Consider the following 17,638-nt stretch of genomic DNA (forward strand, 5'->3'; position numbering starts at 1 on the left):
CTAGAGAGTGAAAGATAACTGGACATGACTAGTCTTCAGGTCTTATGGAAGAAAAGCACATGCAGATGTCTTCTGCATACTGAATTTGGTTGTATCCAACAGTGGGGTGTTTTCCCTTCCAAGCAGGCTCTGAGGCATTCAGACATGCAGATCTGTAAAAGAAGAGATCAGAATTACAACTAAGGTAAATCACCTTAACTTGATTACCTTTTTCCTGTTATGGATTAGCTGCCAGAGAGATGATTACTGTTAGTGGTCCTTAGGCCCAAATTAGACATTAGTCCTCTATTTCCTAAGCCCAGAGTGGCGTTATTGATTAGGGCTAATGAACCAAAACGTGTATGCATTCTAAAGTGAAAATATACTCGTGCTCATATTTTGTTAGATTGCACAATGTTTTTATATTTGCATCAATAGATTTCATAACCTCTACTTATCAAATACAATTCAATGTCCCATTCACCTGCATTGAAACTTTTTGTAGATCTAAGCGTTTTAGATGTGGCAGTTGGTCTTAGTCATTTTTTAGCTTTCTTGAAATGGGGCAAATTTAATTAATGAAATGCACGGATTGTGTTTGCCTTGAATGAAAATAATATGCACAACCACACTTTTTTCAAATGTCTTTTTTCCTACACGAGTGACTCAGACACTTGGTTTAGAATCAAGATCTGCATCTATGTTATCTTGATAGTCGTTGAACTTCACGCTAACATTCAATCTAATCAAGGTGTTTCAGGCCTCAGGTATCTAAGCAAAAGGTAGGGTTTCTTTCATAAAATTCTAATGTGGTTGTGTAGAGGGTTTAAGTGAAGGGCTTTTTTAAATTTAGGCTAGGGAGTGACTTCTCTCATGGGTAGGGCATCACCTCAGCCTAACGACTTTGAAGATGCCTGAAGAGGTAATTAAGGTTTGAAAACACCCTTTGAAAAGACCTCTAATGTTGTGCGAACACTATTGGTAGATTGGTGCAACACACTGAGCATGCATTGCTGGGGTTCCGCATAAAACACGTTCATCCATGTACGGTTCATTTCATGATGATTTTTCAAGTCAACGAAAATTGTTTGACACAAGTTCTTCAAAGAAGTGTGTTGGGATCTGCCTGTCAACATTCCAAATGCTCTTGTCATCACATTGGAGTGTGGGAGGAGTGGGACATTCGACAGAACGATAGTTGCTACCTGTTATGCCGGTGCTGGAAGGACAATAAAGCTTACCTGTAATCTGGGTTGTTACGCCCTTACACTGGTGACGATCCAGCACTAGGTAGAACCAGCGTGCAGGAGGTCATCCTGGATCCTGCCGGTAATATTCTGGAAGCTTGTGTCGTGACATCGGTGCAATCTCTCAGCTATACTGTGTGTGGTGGCTGTGCCAAGCGTAAGGCAGGCCACAGTTGAATGCTGTACCTATGCATTAATACCCCCGCCTTTGCACCAGAGAAGACATACAGACACAGGGATAGTGGTGTGGCGGAAGACCTTGTGCGGTCTCCTGTACAGGTATCGTATGTGGAGCAACGTCCAGCGTTCCAGTTGAGTAATGCAGAGTGTGGGCGGCCAGTTAGAAACTCCTGGTGTACTGTTTTGTTGCTCTCTGTGAGAGACTAGACGTGTAAGTTAAACCTCTAACCGCTTTCTAGTGCGTGTTAGCAGCGGCCATTTTGTTAGGAGGTCGCTTTGCCTGTATCTTCAATGGTGACAGGCACACGTCTGTATAGTAAATAAAACAGTGGTGTAGTCTGGAACAGCGACCATCTTCAAGTCGCATAGTCGTATCTGAAAAATTACAGGAGCACCGTTTCCAGCATAATGCCTGGGGCTGCCAAAAATGGTGGCAGTGTGACCACTCTATCTATGACTCAAACTCCTTACATTGCTGCCTTGCCCAAAATTTAAAGTAATTTGTCTTTGTTGTTCTTACTTATATATTTCTTTTTCTTTACAATAATGCCAAAATTGAATGCCGATTTCTATGATACTGAAATGATTCCTTTTTCCTTTCCTTGCTCAAGTGACCTAGAACCCCCCATATATTAGTACTGGGGTATCTTCTTTTTCATTGTCGAGAGGCAGAGTTGCAGGTTCAGGCCTGAACAGGAAATGGATGAATAGGAAAGAATTGGATATGGAGACAGTGAGGGGTGTCCTGGATGTGCAGAAATGTGTGCAAGAGAAGTTTGCTTCCAAAGGGAACAATGGCTGGGAATGTAAGGTTCAAGTGGGTGATTTGGTGAGGATACTAATTCCCAGGCATGTTCATAAGGGCCAGCTGAGGTTCTCGTCCCCTCATTGTGTAAAGGAGGTAAGAAATCAGGTGGTGGTTTTGGAGAATGGTAAAGTGTGGAATAAGAGCACATTGGTGGTGGTACCCAAATCCAAAGCTAATTATGTGTATGAAAGAATGGGGATGGGGTTGCCTCAAGGTTTGGTGGAGACTGTTTGTGTTCCAGAGTGTCACTCAACTTTAAGGTGGAAAAAGTGTGTTCCACAAAAGTACAATGATTTTGTGATGTGATGGATTCTGTTAGTGGTTCTGCCATGTCGCCCAACTACAGGATGGAAAAAGTGTGTTCCACACAGGTACAATGATTTTGTGATGTGATGGATTCTGTAAGTGGTTCTGCCATGCATTTTCTCATTTGTCCAGCAAGCAAGGAGCAAATTTACGTTTTTAGTTCAGGGTCGGTAGGGGGTTTGTATCTTTTGAGTTTATTGCTCATTTCATGTGGTTTAACTATGTGCAAACCTTTGAAATTCATATACCATAGTATCTTTGGTGGGTATTTTGGAATGAAGGGGAATGTGTTGGGATCTGCCTGACAATGTTCCAATCCTCTTGTTATCAGCAATGAGCATGGAAGGAGTTGGACATTCGAGAGAACGACAGTTGCTGCCTGTTATGCCGGTCCTGGAAGAACAATAAAACTTACCTGTAATGTTGGTTTTTATGTCCTTTCAAAGTATCAATTGACTGCAATAAAATCAAATAGTAATAGTGCAGCTTCTGGTGTGGCTAAATTACTAACCATCACTACTCTGTCTTCTAGGCACTGATATGTTGAATAGGACTTGAAAGGCAATATACTAACGAGATGTCCCTGCTGTCAAATTGGTAAGTTTAAAACCTTACGTGAATTCCTTGTGAAAAATGCTATTTTGGTCTTTTGTTGTAATTTAGAGAGTTTGTGTCTATGTGCCCCAGTGCCATGTCAAGGACTGTACACAACTGTTCTTCAACTAATTAATAATGCTAGGGGCCTCAATTAGAGAATGGTAGGAACGAGAAAATCAAGAAACTTCACATTTACCATTAAACTCTGGCCTTAGGAGAATGGCTCACTCTGAATTTGTCAGATGGCGGATATCTCATGGGAAGAAACCTCTTTGACTCCAACATTCACTCCAACAAAGTGCAGCAAAGGGCAGAAAACTTTCAAATTAATAAGAAATGTATGGTATCCTGAACATCCTGAGAAACATCTCCTTCATGCATAACTAGATAAATGGGCACTCACAATGTGCCCCCACTCTAGCGATCCACTTCAAGGGCCCACATTTGTTGGCTGGAATTTCCCTAGCAGAGATATCTATTGGCTTATTGCAGATGCAAGGAAAGCATGTGAATGGGGCAAACCACAGAGCCTGATGTCCGCCCTAAAAAAGGCCTATATTTCCAAAAGATTCATTAAAGTGCTTCAGGCTTGGTATATTTCAAGGCAGGTCTCTCGGTTAATCATTAATATATGAATGTTACCCTCAGAATCCAGAGGTGGACACGAGAGGGCTGCACTTTGAGCCTGGTTGTGGTCACCCTCCATATTATTCCGCTGGCCCACATGATATTTTGGCACTCCAAAATCATTCCCTCGGACCCCAGTTACTGGAAACCAATTATTACCGTGTATAAAGATTATTTATGAGTGTGTTGTCGTAATCTGGTAAATGCGACTATTGTGGTTTCAGGGTATCAGATGAACTACCCCCAGCACGAAGTTATCCACAGTCAAATGCCCTAATATCAACCACATGAATCTAAAGATGCTGACCTGCTGATATCTATGTCAGAGACACTGCCCAAAAAACAGAAAAACACCTCATAAAGAGTGTTGGACCTTGACTGTAAGGTAAGTATAGTGTCTGTCCTGAACATGCTGCAATTCTCCTCCTCTAAATACACAAAGACAAGATATGTGGACACTAACGATACCCCCAATGTGGGTGTCACATTTGCCTGGGAATATTCCTAGCACACATTGTACCTAGTTATTTATTTACTGTTTTATGTTTTTACAGTACTCCAGTGGTACCATGGAACTCTGCTAGCTTTCGTGTTGTTTTTAAGCTTGTGTGCCCCCTACAAGTCCCTACCCTGACCAACTTTTTCCTATTTTTTTTATTTTAGGACATGGGGACCAAGTTCCCTAGTCCTGTAATGGCAGCTGTAACATTTTTCTTTGAGTTGCAGCCAGCCAATTATCTCTCTTGGTTCCACATCCCCAGTACTAGTTGCACAGTACCGAAAAGTCCAATGGTGAAACAAGTTCCCTCGACTAATCAGAGGACCCTATTTTTTTTTAATTTGGTACAACTGGAACCCTGCAGGACCAACTGTTCAGATTTCACAATCTTTTTAACCCCTTCATGACCACTCCAAGCACCCATCAAAAGGTGAATTCCTCAAAAACGACTGAGCAGATTTACACCAAAAAATTAAAGGCATACTTTCTGAGTAAAGATCTAACTTTTTGTCAAACATGGTGCAATTCCGATAAGCCATTATTTTGGTATCATTTTCCAAACTTTTCTATGGGAATTACAATGGGGAAATTGTTTGGAACACCCCCTTTTTCATGACCCCCGCTTGAAGGATCACCCCAAAACTTTCCAGGAATGATCTGAGTTGGATGAACTTTTTTATGAAGATTTGTCAAACGGCGCCAAGTTATTAGTGAAACAAAAACGCTCTTCATATGGAAACTTTGATATAACTACAAACTACACAGTGGTGACCTCTACATTGTAATATATAGAAAGACACATTTCTATAATATATATACATACATATATTATTTATATAATAGCAAGTGTTTTCAGAGCAGCCATATGGTGGTTGTTTTGTAAAAAAGAAAAATACATTTTAAAAATACTTAACAGACAAAAACCAAAGGTTACAGGGACGTTACTTTCACTGACCATGTCATAAGTGATGTAATATGTGAGGTCATGAGTTGTGCATTGTGGGGGTGCTAGTTATAGTTAGCTCAGCTAACTATAACGGCTGAATTTCACTGGTTTTGTTTGAGTGAAATCCGACGCTAACTATAACGTCCCTGTAACCTTTGTTTTTTTCAGTGACTTTCTAAGGTTTTTTAAATGCTAATTCCTAACTATAACGTCCCTGTAACCTTTGGTTTTTTTAGTGAATTGCTAAGGTTTTTTAACTAGCAGTCATGTTTGCAGAGTGGTGGAGAAAGGGGGCTGGGCCACTGGCCAGTTCTCAGGAATCCTGCTGTGTAGTACTTACAAGAGGTACTACGAGGGCTTCTTGGCCCCCAAGGTCCCTTTGGAGCCAAGGGGACTTCATCCACCAACTTGTAGTGCGCCGGGAGGCACATTTGCAGAGTGGTGCAGAAAGGAGGAGTGGCCTCTGCCAACTTCTCAGCAATCCTGCTCTGTGGGACTTACTGGAGGTAACAGGAGGGGTAGTTGGTTCCTGCGATCCCTGCCGGCTCCCCGTCTCCTGCGGGAGCCGGCATTGCTTTTGGGCAGAGGGAGCTGCAAACATGCAGCTCCCTCTGTCCTAAAGCAATTCTGCTCCACTTCATGGCTTCTCCCGCCAAGCCATAGTGAACTACAATGTCCCTGGAGTAAGCACCCTGGGACAGTGCTAGAGCTGGCCCTGGTGGTCCTCAGGGCCATCTAGGGCTCCTGGAGGGGGGGGCCACATGGCCCCCTCCCAACTTGTATATAGCCCCTGGGAGGTGATGATCCCTGGGTCCGTGGACCGCAATGGACCCCCTTAGTGTTTTGATTTGTGGCCCGGAACGGTGGCAGTACCCCGGGCGGGGTGGAGGTGGTACCCCCTGGGTCAGCAGGTGGGCTGTGAGATCCCCTTATTGAATCTATCAGCCCCGGGGAGGTGGCGGTACCTGGGGCTGTGTGAGGAAGCTGAAGCCCCCATGCATTATAATGTAATATTGCCCCGGGAGGTGGCAGTCCCCGGGACTGCAGAGAGTGTGGGCCCCCTGCATTTCAATCAATTAGCCCCAGGGAGGTGGTGGTCCCTAGGGCTGTGTGAGGAGGCTGGAGCCCCCACGCATCATAATTTAATATTGCCCCGGGGAGGTGGCAGTCCCTGGGACTAAGGGGGCCGCGGGCCCCCTGCATTTCAATTAGCCCCGGGGAGGTGGTGGTCTCCCAGGCTGTAGGAGCCCACGTGGACCCCCACAATTTTATTTGTAATTTCCCCTGGACCTGGCCCACCTGGGGGCCTAATTAAATAAAGCACGGCAACCAGCACTTCATATTTTTTACTTTTCGGCGGAATTCGTGGATCCAAAGCATCGCCCGCAGATTTATTTTATAATGCTTTTTGGGCCCTGGGTGTTCCCAAGAGGACCAGGTGATCAGGGTGTTTCTGCCCTGCCCCTTTTTTTTATTCTTGTGACTTGGTTCAACCAAGTCACAAGATGATTGCCAACACTTCCTGGTTTGAAGTGTTGGTAGTCAATCAGATCTCAGGCACGAGATCGGCAGGGGTCACGGATCCACCATGGCCACAGTTGTATATCTGAGAAAACTTTACATTTCTCTGGAACTACTGAACGGATTTATACCATTTAACAAAAAGAGTGCTTTCTAGACCAAGAGCTATCTTTTAGGCAAATTTGGTGTAATTCCATTCTGCAGTTCGGGCTGTAGCCATGTCTAAAGCTTCCTATGAAAACTAACATGGAGAAAAAGCATTTTGCCCCCCCCACCCTTTTTTTCTCGGGCTCCTCTTGACTTATCACCCCAAAATTTTCAAGACAGCAGCTGAAGTGACTGCCCCGCTAGTTATGAAAATGTCATAAAGATTTCTAAAACAACGCCAAAGTTATTGGCAAATCAATAAACACTTTTCCTATGGAAACTAGGTCCTAACTATAACTACCTACTGGCGACCGCCAGTAGGTAATTTTTATATATATATATATATATATATATATATATATATATATATATATATATATATATATATATATATATATATATATTAAAGTGCATTTGAAAGAGAGGAGGATGTGGCACTCTAACTGCAGTCCATCATGGTTATTGTGAAAACCAATAACAATGCGTTTCAGGTTCCAGAAAGCCTTTGTCCAGTTGAAAAGCAAGCCCACACGCCATGGAAATTATAAAATTATACAAAAATAATCATGGACATAGAAGAATTAGTGTAAGGAATCAGTCGAAATAATGATGCAAAGACAATTCGTGGAGTTGAATAAAAAATTATGTTATGCTATGTTAGCAGTGATTTATAACGTGCACGGCTACTCGGAAGATTGTCCCGGAGCGAGCCCAAAGAGAACATGAACAGAGTACAGAAATAGAGGCAAATGAAAACAAGCTTAATTGAATAGGAAAGTTTTGAGTTTTTTCCTAAGCTGAGTGGGGTTTTGGAGACTCCGGCGATCCGGGGAAAGGGATTTCCAGGACTTAGCAGCCAGATAGGACAGGGAACTGCCGCCCTTTCTTTTCAGATGAATTCTATGTGTGAAAGCTAGGCACATGTTCGAGGAGTGCAAGAATCTAACAGGGACATAAAACGAGAAACGGTTCCTCAGATATGCCGGGCCATACTTGTAGAGTGCTGCATGGGCCGTAACCAAAGCCTTGAACATAATCCTAGCTTTTATCGGCAGCCAATGTAAGTTGTGTAGATGCTGCCTCACACTAGTGTGTTTGGGTAAGTTCAGCAGCAGCCGCACAGCGGCATTCTGCACAACCTGCAACTTATCCATGAGGTATCCCGGAAGACCCACATACAATGCATTAGCATGATCGAGACAGGAGGTGACTAAGGCCCGGACTACCGTTTCTTTGGTGGGGAGAGGCAGCAGGGGCAAACATTTACTAAGAAGCTTCAAAATACCAAAGCAGGTGCCTGTCAGTTTACGGATCAGGTTGACAAAACTGAGTTTTTCGTCAAACCAGATCCCAAGGTTTTTCACTGGGAGGCCCGAAGGGGATGGTCGAGGGGCATCAGCAGGCCAACATTCATGCCAAAACAACGCAGGGAACTCCCCAAAGAAAAGGATCTCTGTTTTGTCTTCATTGCCTTTCAGCTGGGCAGACGTAAACCAGTTGAACACAACTGACAGGCAGACTCTGACATGAGTAGTAGCAGTCTCGTGCTTTTTCCAGGTGAATAAAAGCTGAGTATCATCAGCGTAAGCTACCACTTTAGCCCAGAGGTGCTTGGCTAGCTGGATTAGAGGGGTCATATACATATTGAACAACAAAGGGCTAAGTATGGATCCCTGAGGGACCCCTGTTTGCAAGGCTTGAGTGGTAGATGCAGAAGGGGGAATCCAAACTTGTTGGGTTCTGCCATCGAGAAAGAACTTAAGCCATTCCCATGCGGCACCAATGATACCTAGCCTCTGTAATCGGGCCAGGAGAAGAGCGTGGGGGACAGTATCAAATGTGGCAGATAGGTCCAACAGGACCAAAACTGCCCTGCCTCCAGCATCTAACGTCTCCCGGATGGCTTCCGTAATTTCCACCAAGGCAGACTCAGTGCTGTATGAAGCTCGGAATCCAGATTGAGCTGGATGCAGCAAACCCTGCTGTTCAATGTAGGAGGTCAGGTGTTTATTAACCAGTTTCTCACATACTTTGGCAACGCCCGGAAGTAGAGAAATAGGACGATAGCTGGACGGGATGTGGGGATCCAGAGTTGGCTTTTTGATGAGAGGGACCAACAAGGCCTGCTTCCAGGCGGGGGGAACAGAGGCCGAACCCAATGATACGTTCATCAGCTGGTTGACCAGGGGATTGATGGCTACAGCTGCGTGGGCCATTCGTTTGGCGGGACACGGATCGAGGGGAGAACCAGATTTTAAAGAGGACAAGGCAGCAAGGGAATCGGCAAGAGGTATGATGGAGAAAGAAGAAAAAACAGCTTGGGTGGCAGAAGCGGTATTAAGGTTAGCGAAAGCCTGAGTGGGCTGGGCTACTGGTGTGTTAAAAAGCAATTGGATCTAACTTTATTCATAAAAAAGTCAGAAAGCTCTTCGCACCAGGCGCGAGAAGGGGTGTGGGCGTGGTTCATAGCTTTTGGGGAAACATAACTTTTAACGATGTTAAATAGTTCCTTAGCACTATTACCCAACGTGGTGATATGATCTGCGTAGGAACAGCGTTTAGCAGCAACAATCGCCGCGTAGTAGGATTTTTGAGCTTTTCTCAATTCTGTCTTGTCAGCTATACTATAGTTCTGCCTCCATTTTCTTTCTAGCCTTTTCCACTGCTGTTTCTGGGATTTAAGCGAAGGCGTAAACCAGGGATTGGACAGAGGTGCATTAAGGCGTCGAGGTGTAATTTGCGGCGAGAGATCACAGACCACCTTCTCAATCCAATTATTGAACTGCACAAGGGCCCAGTCAAAATCCTCAGGGAGCTGTGGCTGACAGTCGGCCAGCACTATGCAAAGAGCCGCAGGATCGATTTTGTGAGGAGCGCTGCGTGTAACAGCACAACACGGCCTAAAAGAGGAGAGACACTTGGAAATATTCCAGGAAAAGGAGAACAAATAGTGATCTGACCAGATGACTGGCTGTGGGGGGGTCACCAGCAGTGGCAAACTGGAACAGATTACGTCTAACGTATGGCCTCCACTGTGAGTCAGAGAGGATACATATTGTTTAAGTTTGGTCGTATGCAACAAGGCTAAGAAAGCACGAGTGTCATTCCCATCCAAATTAACCATATGTATATTACAGTCCCCGAGGAGCAGGAAGTGCAAGTAACACAAAGCTCTGGGTATGATCCAGGTATCCAGCAACTTTGGAAAGGGGCCAATGGGGCCAGGAGGACGGTACAGGACAATCCCACCCAGGCAGTAGTGAGGAGAAATTTTTATGCAAAAATCCAAGGATTCAACGTCAGGAGAATCCATAAGTACAGTGAATAGACACTCCCATTCCTCTTTGACCACCTCTGCCACACACCCCCGGACGTTTTTCCGATCAGCATGGGCAATTTTGAAGCCGGTGGGAATGGCCATTTCATTAACTGGACTAGAAGATAGAGTAAGCCAAGTTTCAGTCACGAAGAGTATATCAAGAGACACATCAGTGAGTAGCTCAAAAATGTCCTGACAGTGTTTAGACAAAGTGCGGACATTTATAAGTGCAGCCTTAATAGTGACCGGCATCCTCCCCCCACTGAGCTGATCAACAGAGGAAATGGGGGACTGGGAAAGAGCAAGTTTACACTTATCACAAGAGTAGGAGCTGTCAGATGCAGCATCCCAACTCACACAGTCTCTACAGTTGAACATTAAGGGATAGCAATTCCTTTCTATTATACTGAATAGTGCTAGCACTGTTTTGAATATTTTCACCGGTATAGTGGCTGGCGCTGGCCGCCTCCGGAACGCAGACGGGCTCGCTCTTCTCAACCACTAGAGCACGCACTCGCCAAAATGGCGGCTCAAAGTGGCTCAACCCGGAAGTGGGGGCTGAAGGTAGCGTGGAGTTAAAAGCACAGGATTAACACAGTAAAACACAGTAAAAGTTTTTCCCACACAGATCATAAAGTAAGATTTAAAATTAGTAGGTTTTTTTTTTTTACAAAAGAAGCAAGTTCGAGGATTATGCGGCCAAGCTACGCGGTACACAAATTCAAGTGATCAGGGCAACAGCCGTTCACGCAGCGCGCATTTTAAACTCCCGCCCTTCTCAACCACTAGAGCACGCACTCACCAAAATGGCGGCTCTAGGTGGCTCAACCCGGAAGTGGGGGCCAAAGGTAGCGATTATATCATGTAATACCCAACATTAATCTTTATGCTCATGCCCAGACTGGTCCAAAACTGATTTTATACATTCATCAATCATCCTGTACCTGGTGATAAACATAGAAGAGTTCTATATTATCCCATGGTCCCAAATAGGGAACTCCATGGATTATCATGATTATGTAACAAAACACTTTTCTATAATGCAAAGCAATATGCACCCATTCACAGTCATTTTATTATAATAGATCAGTAATCAAAAGTTCATAAGAGCACAAAAAAGTATATAGATCAATTTGTCAATATATAGCGTTGTCATATGCGATCATCAATTCCACATGGTTCTCAACCTTACGATGTATCGTTTGTTTGTGGCATGTGAGCTATGTGCATGGTGAAATGTTGTTGTGACATAACTCCAAGATTTGAAAGTGCAGGAGCAAAGGCTGGATATTTATTCAGACGCTATGTCAATTGGGGTACAATTTCACCTCTGTTGAGCAGTATGATGCAAGTGTGCTAAATTGTTAATTCACACAAGTCTTGCACAGGAGACTCCTGATTATATCAATCGGGCAAGTGCCAATAGTATATATATATTTCACCGTGATCGATCTCTTGGTGAAGCAGTGTGTGTATGAGCAGCACCAATCTACCATGTGTGAGCAAATTAGAACATAATTATCCAATTATGCAACAATCTGTCATCATAAGCGAGTAGCTAACAGTTGCTGGTATTTGTCTAATTCCAATCAACATCTCCAGATAAAACAAGTCCCTGAAACTAACAAGTAGGCCTGGGCGGTAAATTCAGTTCCGCTCAGGGAATTTGAGGAATTTGGGTAATTTCGCATTCGGCAGAGAACGCCAAAAATTCCGCGATCCGCGGCTTCGTGGAATTTTTTGCTTGTTCGCGCTTTCAAAATGCGTGTTAGCGAGAAAATTCCCCCTGAGCACTCAAACAGCGTTCGCGAACAGGAAAAAAGCATCGCAAATGGGCGGAAACAAGCAATTCCGCGTGTTCGAGGAACTCTGTGCTCGCGGAGATTTTTTACCGTTTCGCAGAACTTTGCATAGCACTACTACGCAAATTCCGCCCACCCCTACTAATAAGCTCAAATATTTTGTTGCAGCAGTAGCAACCACCTAGCAAGTAACATTAATTGTCTAGCAGAACATGTTATGTGTACAAAATTAAATAAAAGATGACATTTTGTCAGGGTTTGCAGAGATGGGAGCAGTCAACAAATGAATTGTTTAGAGGATGAGAGTGAATAATTGAAATAGTTTTTCGAGTTTATGACAATGTACGAATATATCAATCTGGTAAATTATCCAGAATGCAAATTCCGCCTTAGTGGTGAACTCATAAAAATGTATGGTGTCTCCTGTTCACCTTTGTAAACCAAACAGAATGGGCGTGGGCGTGGGCGGAGCTTCACTCCGCAGAATTCCGCGGAGTGGTACTATGTTGCTATATAGTTTTCAAAATACCTCCCGTTCTACTATCATGGCCACTTATAATGATACGACTCCTCAGCATGTCAAACTAAAATGAAAGTCAGAGATATACTGAACTGATACCAACAACCTGAAAGAGCTCACTATACACGGTATTTCTGATTTACAGTTTTTGTAAATCTGAAGAAAATACTCGCCGTCGTCGTCACTCGCCCTGCACGAAGTCAGCTTTCACATTACCTCCGTGAGCTGTGACGGAAACACGTCACGCTGTGAGCAATGCATCTGGATTTCCTACGATCACTGCTTGATGTGGAAACTGCTCGCCTGACATGTAAGAGGGTGTTCACTTCTTTGTAATACTCCTACGTCAGCCGTGACAGTGTGACTTCCTGGGTACATGCTATGCAGCCGGATGTGCTCAATATTCCAGCATTTTCTTTACGGTTTGTAATAAACTATCTTATTACAAAGAAAACCAGCGTTTGACACGGTCACATGCTTTTTTTAAACCTGTTTTAGACACGAATGGCAGAAATGTTTTTGAGGGCAAACTAGTTGCTAGGATTTATTGAACATAGCGTGTCCTGTCAAAGATTGATGTCGGTGCCCCGCCCCCGCCAAAAACTATGGCACGAGGGACCGCCACATTCCGCAGTGCTGACATAATGCTTCCAATGTGAACAGATATAAAAAATTAAAAGGGGAGCAGCTTACCCGTCGGAAAGTAAGCAGCACCGACTGTATCGTTTAAAATAAGCGCCAAAGCAGGCGTCTGCTTTCATAATTAACAGACCTCCGATTGTTGGCTGCCACCCCTGTGACGCAGGAGCGTCCTTAATGCCTATATTGCTGAACACACCGAACTGTTTGGCACCAAACTTGTACAATCGGGTACACGCCCATCATTGATGCACAAGGTGTCTCAGTGTACAGTCCTGCTGGGCATGTAATGTTGCCGGGCAGTCAGGCACAGAATACGCTGACTTTTAAGCTACCTGGCAAGCAGTGGCGGCTGGTGACATTTGAAAGTGGTAGGGCGTACACGTTGTGGCTGAGTGAACTATGGCGAGCGAGCGTAGAAAGTGAGCCGGACTTGCCCTGCTCATGGTTGAAGGGAATAACAAAATGTACATCTGACATTAACCGTGCTAAGATAACTTTGCTCATTTTCCCCACGGGCTGCTTAATGCTGGATAAACTAGAGTCAAATCACAATTATCTTCATGGAAGCCCTGGAGTGCAATAATTTGGTAGGATGCACAGAAATGCTTTTTAGTACGTATCCTTGAGGCCTGCCCTTACATATAGGGTAGGTGAAAACGATTTGGCAGGGAAAGCGCACTACGGATTTATGGCACTCTCTTCCCAGTACCACAAGCTTGATCCCTCACAAGCATGCTAGTCCTTTTTTCACCTCCTCAGAGCCCAGGTGTGTTCTCTTCACACCTTCTCGTGATTTCTCTCTCTGAACGCAGCTACTCCACACTCCTTTCCATCGTCTTGATTTCTGTCTCCAAACTCTGCTTGCCCTTTGATCTACAAAGATCCTTCTCTGTCTTGGTCCTCTACATCTCTCTATTCTGCTCCGCCTCGCTTCTCTCTGTGATGCTATCCCTCGGCCCCTTCTGTAGCTCAAAAGTACCTATCCATTTCATCAATTTGATACGGATGAAAGTCTGAGTCAACCCATCATCATTTAAATCTGGGTCGTTCAATTCAGGCCCAAGACTCTGCAGTGCTCAAGCAACCAAGTGAGTTATCTCATCGACGGTCATGTTTCTGTGCATCTATTACTTAGTCATTTCGTTTCACTATGTAAAGTAAATCCTCTTCGTAAGCACCATCTGTAAGAGGTCTGATGGTATTATTTGCATTTTTATGGATGTAACACACACACTCTGTGGCTAAAACGTTCTAGCAAGTTAATGTACACTCTCTCGCTTTTAACTGCCTATTTCTTTGCCAGAAATTGTACAACTCACATTTTTTCTTACAAATGACATTCTCAGTCCCGTGATTCATATCGTCTTTCCTGCTAACAAAGGTACTCAGATGATTAGTGCGCCTACTTCGCAAATCTGTGCCCAACCTACGGGTCAAAAGCTGTGACCTTGGATTTCACAGCGGGTCAATCATTGTAAACATCCTTACAATCATTTTGCTAACAGTAGAAAAGGGGCAAGTGCTCTGTTTGCATCAGAGATCCCTCCATTCCATATATGCCTTATGAAAACTGCACTTTTGAAATCGAGTCTCTCGCAGGGCTGTGTAGACTAGGCTTACATGGCAGGATAATAAGAATGTGCTTCTGGTGCTAACATTAGGAAGAGGGAGGTCGGAAGAGTTTCAGTACAAGTTGTTGCAGTCTAAACTAAATAAATTCAAATATAGTACACCGTTTTTACCGCCAAAAGCTCCAATGCCCCGGGTCCATGCTTTTGGTCCATCGTACCGGGTCTGTGAACCAGTAATCTGCCAGCTTCAACGTACATGGTATTTTTGGCTTAGATTCTCATCTAAAAATATATATTTACGTACAGTTTGCCCGATACAGTCTGTGTTTTTCCACTAATAAACCTGCAGCAGTGATGCTCTTTTATATTAATGTGCTAAGTAATAACAGCACTGAGGGAGTTTGCCAACACACAACATTCCTGTGCAAGAGCACGCTGCAGGCGCAAGGGCGCGCTGGAGGTAGTTACTACTGCCAGGAGTAGGCTCACATCACGAACAGTCAGTCACTTAGTATTACAATCCTGAGCCTTGTTAAGTTATTTGAACATACTCTTTTTTAAGACATTTTAGAGTCTCAAAATATCCGGAATCTGCCAATGTTTTTGTGCATACATCCATCATGTTTTGAGAATTCCGCCAACTGTCTCACAGCTTACAGACAAACATAACCTCCTTCCCCCGCACTAACACTGTACCCTGATGGTGTTGCATAACCCAACACGTATTGAACAAACACAGTAATGCATCGCAAGTCGCAACCAAATGGTGTCCTCTGAAGTAGCCCACGTCTTCTACAAATATTCTACTTACTCCACGACTTCTACAAATATTCAGCATAAAACACACAAAAAATCAACTCTTTATGCTGCGACTGCGAGGAAATATGCTGACACCCTGATCCAACCTTGCCTCATGTGAATATTGAAAGCAAAATCGCTGGTGTGACTGCTAACGTGCTCTTGATCAACGAGCGTCTGTGTCCCTAAATCTGAATCATGATTCCATCTAGAGACAGTCGCAGCTCGTGTCGTGTGGTGGGGGGGGGGGGTGTCGTGCGGGGGTGGTTTTTAAAAAATAAAATCCTACATGTCCTGAGCAGGTCCGGGTCTGCGCCGCCTCGCCTCAGGTCCGTTACTTCTGGCGCTGCCGCCTACACACTCACTCACTGGAACAGGCGCAGCCCATCTGACCCCTCTCAGCCAATCCTGGTGCTGGAGCAGCACCAGGATTGGCTTAGAGCAGGCTTACGCTCTGCCCGCCTACCCATTAGGAGACCGAGGTTTGAGCCTTGGCTCAACCCTCGCTCTCCTAATGGGCATGCGCCAGCCTTCGGAAACACTAGTGCGCATGACTGGACACGGTGCAAAAATCTCCCTCCGTCCCCACTCATGCGCACTTGTGTGCTGCTGGCTGCCTGTCAGTCAACATGACGCCAGACCGCCCACCCCCTTCAGACTCTGAAGGGGGTGGGCGGTCCAACGTCATACTGACTGACAGTTCTCCCTCAGCGTCTCTGAACTTAAGTAAACTGAGAGTTTATTTAGGTTCAGAGACGCCGAGGAAGCTGCGGGCGGGGGGCAACGCCCCAACGCCCCCAATGGATGGACCGCCACTGCTGGCAAGTAAAACAGAAGGGCGCAGAATACCGCACCACGCCCAGCGGTAAGGTTGGCAAATTTGTATGCAGCTGTCACTCGTGTTTTAGATCACTCATTGGAGGTAGCACGGACAGTGGGTTTTGGGAAGGGTATTACGAGACTGTGCCAGGCACTGCTGTCACCAGCATGGTTGACCAGGGTGCTCAGACCCGGTCTGCAGATGCCATCTGCCCTGGTTGTGCCAGCGCTTCACCACGGGCATTGTGCGATGCTGGCAGTACACGCACACCGTGCATGGGCAGTAGTCTGTGCCACTTTATGGGTGCAGGGCATGCCATCAGAACAAGAAAGTACATATATGTATACATCAAAATAGTACAATTCAAACCAGCTTTATAGATTACCGCCCTGCAGTGGAGGTACAAACGGAAGCGAAGTAGACATTACAAGTGGTTTATTCCGAATGAAGAGCCCACGACACACCCAGAGCAGCCTGTCCGAGTTCACAAGCAGCAGGACTGCCGTGGATCCCAACCATCACCCAGGAACGCTAGACAGATTCGTAAGTACATCCACATTCGAGGGAACGTGGGGTTGCCGCGTGTTCTCAATAAAGAAGGTACAATAATAATGCCATACAAACGTAGCACTTACTACATCACCTTTCCCTTTTCAATGACAAAAGTTAAAATAAACTTTGTGGTTATGCATTGCGAAAGGTATAAAATTACACACTACGAAAGAAATGCAAACAAGAATAATATCAGAGTATTGGAAGTAAAAATATGGAATAAAATCAAAACTGCAAGATCAGTGCATTACAAAATCTCTAAATTTCAAGGGAGTCTTGATAGTGCGGGACCTTGCTACTGAAGTTTCAATAGGGTTAGACACCGAGATGCTGCCCGAGATGGGCAGTGGGTCAAAGGAACTACTAGAAACGCCCTTGTCAGTTGAAACTGAAACACAACCATTAGATGAAGATGGCTGGGCCAAAGCAGATGGTTGCACCCAAGTTCCGCAGTCAGATTCTAACACAGGTTAGTCCTGCCAATTATCACGTTGGCCTGCTGAGGCGTCAATCTGACTAACTGACATTTGTTCCACCATCCTCTGCCCGCCAATAACACGCAAGCCTTGCCTGCCCTTTCCACCTGGACTGGAACAGAATAGGTGGATTGTCCTTTGGTGACTCTTGAAGGACTTTTTATGACCCAGTCACCTTCCGAAAGGGGTTGAAAGGACACATTGTGTTTGTTGTCAAAGTATTATTTCATGTTAGGCTGTGAGAGTCTCACTTTGGAAACAGGGTTCCCTTTTGAAATGAT

The sequence above is a fragment of the Triturus cristatus genome, chromosome 12, assembly GCF_964204655.1.
Source record: "Triturus cristatus chromosome 12, aTriCri1.1, whole genome shotgun sequence".
NCBI classification, from domain to species: Eukaryota; Metazoa; Chordata; class Amphibia; order Caudata; family Salamandridae; genus Triturus; species Triturus cristatus.